This window comes from Penaeus vannamei, chromosome 11, assembly GCF_042767895.1.
Source record: "Penaeus vannamei isolate JL-2024 chromosome 11, ASM4276789v1, whole genome shotgun sequence".
Classification (NCBI taxonomy): Eukaryota; Metazoa; Arthropoda; class Malacostraca; order Decapoda; family Penaeidae; genus Penaeus; species Penaeus vannamei.
In genome coordinates, this window is record NC_091559.1 from 34,625,844 (window position 1) to 34,638,318 (window position 12,475).

Genomic DNA, 12,475 nt, shown 5'->3' on the forward strand with positions numbered 1-12,475 from the left:
CTGTAAATTCAGCCTTCTTTCTGCTTACCTGAAGCAAATCACCAACAATCGGGACGCAAATCAATGCCTTGACTCGAGCACTGTGCAGCAGTAACAAACAAAAAAAAATCATTTGTATCCCGCGTATGCTTGCAAAGTTTTTTTTTTCTGAGCCACCTTTCGAAAGCCAATATTAAATACGGATAGATGATGAAGGGGCAACATATTAAGAAAAATACGTCTTTCGCTTACTGATAAGAGCGAACTCAAAAGTATATGGGAAGGAGAAACAGTTAAATGGGTATGGAACCCCTGCCTCTTCGCTTTGGTAAACACTTGATTCACTCTCTCGGGAAATCGCTTACCTCTACTGTTACTTGAAGTACTGCATACCATACCGTTTTCTTGTTTATTTAATTCAGGCTCGACCCATCACTCTGTTAAAAAGATAACTGAATAATTAGGTAAAGAATGTTAGGAATTTTGTTCTTATCCCCCCCCCCCCTCTCCCTCCCTCCCTCTCTCTCTCTCTCTCTCTCTCTCTCTCTCTCTCTCTCTCTCTCTCTCTCTCTCTCTCTCTCTCTCTCTCTCTCTCTCTCTCTCTCTCTCTTCCTCTTGACGTTTCTTTTTTATTACTTACTGTGTGCATGTCGTGTAAGGGGTACTCAACGCCGGATATATTGTCCTTGTATGTGAATGTGAAAATTACGTAGATTATTATTTTACTTTATCCTTTAATCGATTACCTTACATTTATCCTCCTCATTTATCCTGCACATATGATTCGGTCGTTCCTGTAAACCGGATTTATTACACATTGAGGACATATAATATATATATACATATAATACGTTTATCACACATACGGGATGGTATGGCGGAAATCTTAGTTTAGTAAAGTCATCAATTCACTCAATTCAGTTATGAGAAGAAAATGTCACCGTCCTTTACATGTATGTAGTATCACAATACAGTGGCCACTATCGTACACTCTACGTGTTGTAATCTTCTTGTGTGCTGTATCTTTCAGGTTGAAAAAAGGTACCAATTTTCGTGACAGTAAACTCTTCGTGTTGTAATCTTGTTGTGTGGTTTATCTTTCATGTTGAAAAAGTCTCCATTTTTCTGGCAGTAAGATAATAGTATTTTTTGTTTGTTTATTTAATTTTGTAAGCGTGGATTTGATTTGAGATGTAGCTTTACACACACAGAGGATGTTGCGGCAGGGAAAACCAGAAAAATACGTGTTCGCAACTGGATATCTTTTGGAAACATTGTAAAATGGTGGCAAGTCAGACGACACATCACGCTGTACAGAAAAAAACCAACAGAGCAAATGTTACATATGTCATTTCTAACACAACGAAATATCAAATGTAAAAAAAATATATAAAAAAATAATTTATTTTAGTCTTAACCTCTGCTCCTTACAATATAGCTGGGTAATGAAGTCAGCTGTTCTGTCCTATGCTGTTGTTTCCGGTTGATTGCAGTATAATGATCACAAAGAGCGTGCCTTTTCAATTTTTGCAACAATCACTACGCTTCGTTTGCTTGCATGACATGGCATGAATCATGATGAGTCTCGATTTTTTTTTCTTCTTCTTCTTCTTAGGAAATAAGATGCACGCCATTGACCATCATGTAATTACACCAATATAAAAACATTTTAAAAACATACTCGTAAGTCATTAATAGATGAATAAGTAAATAATTATTAAAATAAAATATATATCAAAGGATTGGTAGAGCAAGATTTCACAAAAGCAAAATTCCAAACCATACTGCAGATTTAGATAACAAACAATTCCGGGTAAAAGTAGTTTCGTGTGAATTTAAATGATACCAGCAGCGACATGAGTACGCTCTTTATCTATCTCGAAAAAGGAAAATAAAAAATCGAACTTCATTCGGGTTGACTTATCATTTATGCCTTTTGGTGTTTTAAGAATTTGCTAATATCGTGTCAATCAGAGGATGAAATTAAATCCATTATTGGATATGATGTTCAGAGGACGTGAATTTGCTGGCTGTACGGTATTTTTGTGTCGAATCACGAATCCCTCGGTAAGGATGATTCAGAGAAGAAGTGGAATAGGAAGACAAGGGGAATAGGACGGATGGAGGGAAGGTTAAACAGGCGACATAAAAGCACGAGAGAGAGAAATGTGGGGAGGATTGGTGTAACGAATAATTCACGTGAAGGTAAGGAGAATAATCTGTACTTCTGTTCTTGTTCCTGTTCAGCATCTTTAAAGTATTATCAATGTATCCGTGTTCGTTCTTGTGGCACTTGTCTTTCCCAAATCATGTCAGTTTCAGTCACATATCACATCACAGTTTTGAAGAAAAAAAAAGCCAGATCATGTCAGTTTCAGTCACATATCACATCACAGTTTAAAAAAAAAAAAGAGGATACAGGCGATATATTTCTTTTGTTTGGGTGTGTGTGATCCCTCCACAACCGACCCCTTCCCCATCATTTCTTTTCTTTTCTTTTTCTTTTTTTTATCTAATGGCTCTACCCTTTCAAGTACACAGCTTCTTTACTATAAATATATCGGTCATCTCAAATAACACCGTCATTAGCAACATCAACAACTATTCAACACCATCATAATCACCCTCATCAACACCTTCTCATTAGCAGTTCCTATTGCTCCGGCTTCTTGCTTTATGTCGACCTCCTTTGCCTTCATTGTTCTCCCAGAAGCAACATGAAGCTTCTTCAGATCAACTTTTTCCCTCCGCTTTGTCCATTTATATATCACCTTGCGTCTTGACATTAACAAGGATATCACTAATAATAATGCTACTGATCATAACAGCGATAATGATAATGCTAAAACCGCTAATAACGATTACACTAATACCGATAATAGTATACATAATAATAGTGACGATAACAATACGGACAATAATAATAATAACGATAATAAATTACTGCTTTCACTTAACTACACTGACAGTGATAGGATTCCTGCAAACTGGTACTGTTGCTTGTCCTGTCATGCAAAATGTTCCGTCAATAGCTGGTAAATATATATATTAACACATACAACGAAAAGTTTCACTGTCAGATTTTAACCATATTCTATTTGAATACTTGCAAGTATCGAAAGATTACACGTCAAGGGTCTAACGTTCAGACATGTCGTGACGTTTTAACTTACATTAAAACTTTCCTTTCTGACAAGTCCGCGGATCCGGCCTGGGTACAGAGCAGCTCGTCTTTAACTTCATAAAATGAAAGTAAATGAAATACTTTAGATATCGAAGATATACATATATGTATACTGATTGAGAGAAATTGTTGTGTACGTCAATTTGATGAGGATGGAATCTTTATCCGCGAGTAATCATTTATGATTTATAGATAGAACAATGTATAACAACGGGGATAATCATTTCAAAGGTAAAAAGTAATGTTAATAATGATGACACTACTTATTTCTCTTTACATTTGTACTGGTTTATTCCACATTGCACAATGCTGCAATCATTTCACGAAAAATGGTATTACTTATTTTATGTTAACTTGAAGCAAAACGGGCATCGTTTATCCCTGTACCTCCTTTCATAATATCTAAGCCCGGAGAACAGGAAAATTTCTGTATCATTCTCGAATTGTTTTACGAATAACTCAATTTGCTGTTTTACCAACATTAACATTAGTTTCCATGTACTTCATTTCATAATGCTTAAACCAGGAGAACAGGTAAATTTCTGTATCATTCTCGAATTAAAAAAATAAATAAATAAATAAATAATAAATAAACTCAAATCGTTATTTTAACAATATGTCTAACATCAGTTTCCATGTACCTCCTTTCATAATATTTCAACCCGGAGAACAGAATTTTTTTTTATCATTCTCAAATTTATCAACGACCAACTCAAATCATTATTTTATCAACATGTCTAACATCAGTTTCCAGCTTTTTTTTTTTATACCCCGCCCTTTTCGCAAATATCCGACACAACCCTACACCCATAATGTCCTTCCATTCATGTAGATATTGATTTTGTTATATTAATTATAAGGCAATATTCCTTGAAAACGTGGCCAAGCAAACTGACCCCTGAACTTTTTTTAAGATTTCGCGTACGCCCTGCTAAGGCAATGGGACTCAAAATTCCTGTTTAGCCTCCTCTACCCGTAGGCCCCGACAAAAAAAAAGTATATATATATATATTTTTTTTTTTAATAAATTTCATTCTTCCCCTCAAAATATGATTTGATGACTTTGGCAAAGTGTTCTTTTGTCATGCTTTTTTAGTGAGAATATTTTTACTAGTAAATATGAATGAAAAGTGTCATGATAACCCACAAGAGGGAGGAAGTTGATTTGATAACTGTCTTCTTCCTTAAATACATGTAGAAACAAATAATAAATAATAAGAAAAAAACTTAATCCGTTTTCATTTTTACCCGGACGCAAAACAGGAACTTTCCTCCTTGTGGCCTAACAGTCCGCAATCCTTTTACGGCCGAAACCCACCTGTTGGAAATCACTGGTCTAACCACTTCGCCTGTAAAGGAAACGTTAATGGGTATTTAACCTGCATATACCTGGATGAGCCTGTATGTACTCATTTGCTTTACTTACCCTATGGCGACTCGCCATGAGGGACCCCCCGCGGCTGGAAGTAAAAGATGGATGTGGATATGTGCCTCCGTCGGCGCCAACCCCTTTGATGATGATTACGATATATATATATATATATATATATATATATATATATATATATATATATATATATATATATATATATATATATATATAAACATGTATATGCATATATACTTATATTTAGTTTATATATATACATATACTTATATATAGTATATACATAAGTATATATATATATATATATATATATATATATATATATATATATATATATGTACATATATATATATATATATATATATATATATATATATATATATATATATTTATGTACATATATATATATATATATATATATATATATATATATAAATGTACACACACACAAACACATATATATACGAGTATATATACATACATGTATATATATATACATATGTTTATGCATATACATATATATATATATATATATATATATATATATATATATATATATGTATATATTATATATATATATACATATATAAATATATATATATATATATAGAAAAAAAATTATATATATATATATATATATATATATATATATATATGTATGTATATACATATATATATGTGTGTGTGTGTGTGTGTGTATAAAATTCACACACACACAAACACACAGACACACACACACATATATATATAGATATAGATATAAAATATATGTTCAATATATATGCTTAATGCTTGACACGTATAGAACGCCTATGCAGTGACTCATTTTTCTGCGTTTTAAAGCTATGAATATATAAAGACCTGTATCTGTACATCAATTAAAAGAAAATGTTTCTCTACTTCATAACATGAAGATGTGAAGTGTATTTCCAACAGACTCTTCATAACATTCACACCACCGAGCGAGATTTCTGATTATTAATTAATTTTAACTCGTTGACATTACCATTTTATTTCTTCGTTTTCATCCCAGAGGTCCACGTAAATTGTATTGCATCCTTTTCATCACGAGTGTAAATTCAGCTTTCTACGCCATTACCTCTGCAACCTTGCTTTCTTAACTAGGGCAAATTAACAACAATAATGATGCACATTTGAGTTGAGTCAAATGGCTCAGTAGGAAAAAAATATATTATTTTTCCCTTTTTTTTCCATCCTACATATGTTTACAAAGTCTTACTACCAACTTTCGAAAGACAATATCAAGTCGTCCACGTCTCTCTCTCTCTCTCTCTCTCTCTCTCTCTCTCTGTCTCTCTCTCTCTCTCTCTCTCTCTCTCTCTCTCTCTCTCTCTCTTCCATGTTCATGATTGTGAAAATTACGTAAATATTTTTACTTTATCCTTTAATCGTTTCACAATTGTCTTCCTTATCGGTTATATGACCATACATATATTTACAAAGAGTCTTACTACCACCTTTCGAAAGTCAATATCAAGTCGTAAACTATGGAGGTAAGCACTTGGTGAATGGGCAAGATATGAAAGTTACATTTGACCTTTATTGATGAGAATAAAGGTTTGAAGCTTTTTCTCGGGAAATCGCCTACCTGTACTGTTATTTATACTCTCTCTCCCTCTCTCTCTCTCTCTCTCTCTCTCTCTCTCTCTCTCTCTCTCTCTCTCTCTCTCTCTCTCTCTCTCTCTCTATATATATATATATATATATATATATATATATATATATATATATATATATATATATATATATATATATATATATATATATATATCCCTCTCTCTCTCTCCTGACATCTCTTTTTACTATTTTTGTGTATGTCGCGAGATATACTTTCCTTGTTCATGATTGTGAAAATCACGTAAAATGTTTTTACTTTATCCCTTAATCGTTTCACAATTTTCCTCCTTATCGCTTATATGACCCTCTTTACCTTTATTTCCTGCATATATAATACGTTTATCACACATACGAGATGGTATGACGGGAAGCTTAGTTTGGTTAAGACATCAATCCACTGAATTCAGTTAAAAGAAGAAAAACGCTACTGTCCTTTAGATGTCGCATTTAGTATCACAATTCAGTGGTCACTTGACTATCATGCACTTTTCATGTTGCAATCTTGCTGTGAGTTATGTCTCTATTTTTTCTCGCAGTAAATCCGCAATCTCTCTCTGTCTGTCTGTCTGTCTCCCTCTCTCTCTCTCTCTCTCTCTCTCTCTCTCTCTCTCTCTCTCTCTCTCTCTCTCTCTCTCTCTCTCTCTCTCTCTCTCTCTCTCTCTCTCTCTCCCTTTTTTTTAATGCAGCTCCACACACGGAGGTTGTCGCGACAGGAAACAACAGAAAAATACGTGTTCGCGACTGGACATCTTTTAGCAACATGAAATGTTTGTAGGTCAGACAACACATCACTATGAAGAAAAAATGAACAAACCAAATATTACATTTAGCACGGGCGTTTCTAACACAACGAAGTGTTTAATTCCGGAATTCCCCATCAAAAGAATGCCTCAAAAGTAAATGTATATACAGTAATAAAAAAATGCTTGTTCCAGTCTTAATCTCTACAATATCGCTGCGTAATGAATTCAGCTGTTCTGTCTAGTGCCATTGTTTCCGCTTGATTGCGATATAATGATCACAAAGAGTGTGCCTTTGCAGTTCTTGCAACGACCACTATGCCTTGTTTGCTTGCATGACATGACATGAATCATGATGAGGTCTGTTCTTTTACTTTTCTTTTTTTTAAGGAAAATAGATGCCCGCCCTTGCCACTATTGTCCATCAGTAAAACATACCTATAAACCACTGATAAAAAAAACGCTATCAAATGATTGGAAGAGCAAGATTTCACAAAAGCAGAAAAAAATCATTTAATAGATGAATAAAAAAATAATGGATAAAAAAAAAATGTATATCAAAGGATTGGGAGAGCAAGATTTCATAAAAGCAAAATTCCAAACTATACTGCGGATTTCGACAACACAAACGATTCCGAGTAAAAGTAGATTCGTGTGAATTTAAATGATACCAGCAGCCACGTGAATTAGTTTTTTTTTTTATCTATCTCAAAGGATAAAAACATAAATAGATAAATAAAAAATCGAGCACCATTCGGGTTGACTTATTATTACTATCTTCAGGTGTTTTATGAATTTCCATGATTGTATTAATCGGTGAAATTAAATCTATTATTGAATATGATGTCCAAATGGTGTGAAATTATAGCCTGTGGAATGTGAGGTATTTTTATGTCGAATCACGAATCTATGCAAGGATGATTCCGAGAGGGATTGGTCAGGTAAGAAAAGATGTTTTCGGGGGATGAATAAATGATTTACGTGGTGCAGGTAAAGCATAAATATCTTTGAATTTATAACCTCTCTGACAGGGATTCGAACCCCCACCGCCATTGCAAAGAAATCACAAATGCGGCCAGTGCATTATTCCATCTTTCATAAATATCTTTACTTTTGTTGTTAAGTATTATTTAAGTATTATTACTGTTATCGTGGTCGCTCACATCGCACTTGTCTTTCTCAGATTATGTATTCACATCGTATATCATTTCACAATTAAAAAAAAAAAATGGAATGGATTCAGGCGATATGGCTTACATTTTTTGTTTGTTTGTTTGTTTGTTTTTGCGGGGGGAGGCGCTGTGCACTGTGCTACAGATACAGAAATGATTTGAAATAACTCCGAGATATGAGCTTCTGAGTCACAATTCTACGAGTATCATGGGGTCTGATCATAAACTCCCACCCGCCCACTCCTTATCGAGTCTCGTTTACCTCTGGCTAATACCCACGTTGAAGATAATGTCCTACTTATAATCATTACTGCTCCAGATCACAACGATTACGTACAGTTCGATTCGCCGCCACAATCATCATGGTGAATTTTAATCACAATAACTTCCCTCTCATTCATCGCAGTTACCGTCATCCTATTTCCTGTAACTCAGATTTATCCCTTACATTTTTTTTTTTTTCTTTTTTTTTTTTTTACAATGCTATTCTTCAGCAGAGGTTCTCATCCTTTGTGGTTCCAGAGAAAGGATCTTTTCTGTTCCTTTGTACCCCCTGTGTATTCTGAAAGATTCCCAAACACCCAGATAAGCATTTTATTTTTTCTTTCTAACTCGTGAAATCTGTTTGTGTAGAAATTATATAAGGATTTAACGTTGATGAGAATATCGGTAAATTACTGCATCATTTAAACTATGTTCTTTGAGAGATCGCGCAGAGCTTGTTCTCTTTATCAGCAGATTTATAACAGGGGTATTCTGAATGACTTGGTCTACGGTGCACAGTGGTAAACATCAAACTCTGTACACAGTTCAGCATTACACACAATGGCACACAATGCAATGTACATCATAGATGTACATTCTTCCATTTCTAGATTTACAATACTTAACAATATGAAGAATCTGAACGAGAAGTCAGGTGTACAAGGTTACAAGGTTATGTAGGTAGATAGAAACAACTTAAAAAGTATCTATAAATGCATATAGATATACAGATAAACACATACATACTGTATCTAAACGCGAAAGTATCTTTGAATACAAATGCGAATCTAAAATATGGTATCAGCCGATATTCCGCCCACCAGCAAATTTTACGTCTGACGTAATGATGAAACCAATAGCTTTATGCCAGCGAGTATTATCTTTAACGAAAGGGCGTTGAATCTTTAGCTTTAATATGGCATTTTTTTCTTGGCACGTGGGCACAATCCACGCCTCACATATGTGTCTGTGTGTGTGTGCACATATATTATATATATATATATATATATATATATATATATATATATATATATATATATATATATATATATACATGTATATATATACATATATATATATATATATATATATATATATATATATATATATATATATATATATATATATGTATATATATATATATATATATATATATATATATATATCTATATATATGTATATATATATATATATATATATATATATATATATGTATGTATATATATATATATATATATATATATATATATATATATATAGTATGTATATATATATATGTATGTATATATATATATAATATATATATATATATATATATATATATATATATATATATATATGTGTGTGTGTGTGTGTATATATATATATATATGTATATATATATCATCATCATCATCATCATGGGGGCTGACGCCGACGGGGGCGCATAGCCGCATCCACCCTTCGCTTCCACCTACGAGGATCCCTCATGGCTAGACGCCAGGCAGGGACTCGGCCCATCTCTAGTTCTTCACGGCAGGTTTGGTCGATCTGCCCAAGCCATGACTTCCTCGGTCGTCCCAAAGGCCTCCTCCACCCAGGGTTGTCTCGAATAGAGACGACCTGATGGGCAGGATCATCCTGAGGAAAGCGAGCCAGGTGGCCGTATAGCCTGAGTTGGCGATCACGGATTGTGCAGATAACAGGGCTTGTGCCAGTCTCACGGTGCAACCGTTGGTTGGACACATGGTCCCGCCAACAGTACCCCATGATCTGGCGCAAGGACCTATTGCAAAAGGCTTCAAGACGAGCCTCCAAGGCACAGGACAATGTCCAGGTTTCGCTACCGTATAGCAAAACTGGCATTATCAGGGCCTTGAAAACCCAAAGCTTGGTCCTTGTGGACTTACCAGGAGTGAATCCGGATTGCTCCAGTCTCTGGTGCCTCAGTAGATGGTCTCTGATACGTCTCAGAAGGATGTGGGCGAGAACCTTGCCTGGTATACTGAGCAGTGTGATGCCTCGGTGATTGCTGCAGTCCCACCGGTCCCCCTTCCCCTTCCAGAGAGGGATGACCACACCCCTCAACAGGTCAGGAGGAACGGAACCGGACTGCCAGATGGCAGCCAGGACAGCATGTAACCCCCGTGCCATAGGTTCACCACCATATATATATATATATATATATATATATATATATATATATATATATATATATATATATATATATATATGTGTGTGTGTGTGTGTGTGTGTGTGTGTGTATGTGTGTGTGTGTGTGTATGTATATATATATATATATATATATATATATATATATATATATATATATATATATATATATACTTATGCACGCAACCATGCAACATTTGCAAAGAAACATTTTCAGGGAAGACGGCACAATGGACCAGACCGAAGCGGCGCCGGCATATTTCGCATTCCGCTGTTTCGCAGCCCCCAGGGTCCGCGCGGCTCCATTCCAGAACTGATGATGAGATCGGCGGAGATCCTCTTCCTCCCGAAGGACGTTTGGTGTTGAAAGGACGAGGAAAGCTTTACTAAACGTCCCAGTATTTTATTTCAATCTTCGAGCCCTTCATATTTCCGCACGATGTAAGTGGCGCAATTTGTGATCTGTCGACGGAAGCGCGTCGGTATTTCATCATTCGCGGGGAAATCCTTAGTTCTGGGCGTTGCGAAATGGAAACTTGATAACGACGTGTTTCCATAATGATCGTAGCCGACGCCTGTGTCAAGATCTCCGTCAGCAGTGAAGGCTGTAAGTGGTGTCATGTTGCTGTGTTTTGAGACCGATCATAGAGCTCTGTCTCTGCCTTTGCGGTTCCATCGTTTCCTTTGTCGTTGTTGATGGATGATTACACTTGCGAACAGAACACTCCTGGATAATGAATTGTTGAGGAAGACAATATGAAGAGATTGCAGAAGGCTGGAGGGCAATCGTAATGAAATATCACATCGTCTTTAAAGATAAATTGATAAGTAAATGGCATAGATCGATATTTTGCCAACCAACAAAATTTACGTGTAATGAGACGGCGATGCTGGATACACTATTGCTATCATTGTATTATCTATAAAATTAGGAAAGAACTTTGTATCTTTACTTTGTAACTTGTATAGTTATCTCCAAGTTATTCATTCTAGAGTATAATATCACGTCTTATTATTCAGCTATAGGATTTCTAATGATGGCCTTTAAAGGAAAATGTAATAAACTCAAAAAGTGAAAAAGAGACGTTCCATTGACGAATCCAAAAAAGGATGAACATAACAATCTGGCGTAAATAAAGAATAAGTGATTGATGTGTCCTCGCCTGACCTTGACCCTTCTTTAGTGCACAATCCTAGTCTTGGCGACACGAGGTTATTTTAAGGTAGAAATTCCTAGAAAAAAAAAAAATTAAAAGAAAAGAAAAACTGTGAACTGTTCAGTGAAGATCATCCCTAGTATTTGAAGTTTGATTTCCTGACAGACGTTGCTATCACTTTAATAAGCAAGGGAGGGTGGGTGGGTGGAGGTGGGTCTATGCGCAATACATACAGACAAACACACAAGCGCGCGTATGTATATACATCCATCCATAAATATATATATATATATATATATATATATATATATATATATATATATATATATATATGTGTGTGTGTGTGTGTGTGTGTGTGTGTGTGTGTGTGTGTGTGTGTGTGTGTGTGGTAAATATTCCCATTATATATATATATATATATATATATATATATATATATATATATATATATATATATATATATATATGTATATATATATTGTGTGTAGTATATGTTCCCATTATATATATATATATATATATATATATATATATATATATATATATATATATATATATATATATATACATGTAGTATATATTCCCATTATACACACACACACACATGCAAACACACACACACACATACACACACACACACACACACAAACATATATATATATATATATATATATATATATATATATATATATATATATATATATATATATATATATATATATATCACATATATATACATACATATATATATATATATATATATATATATATATATATATATATATATATATATATATATATAT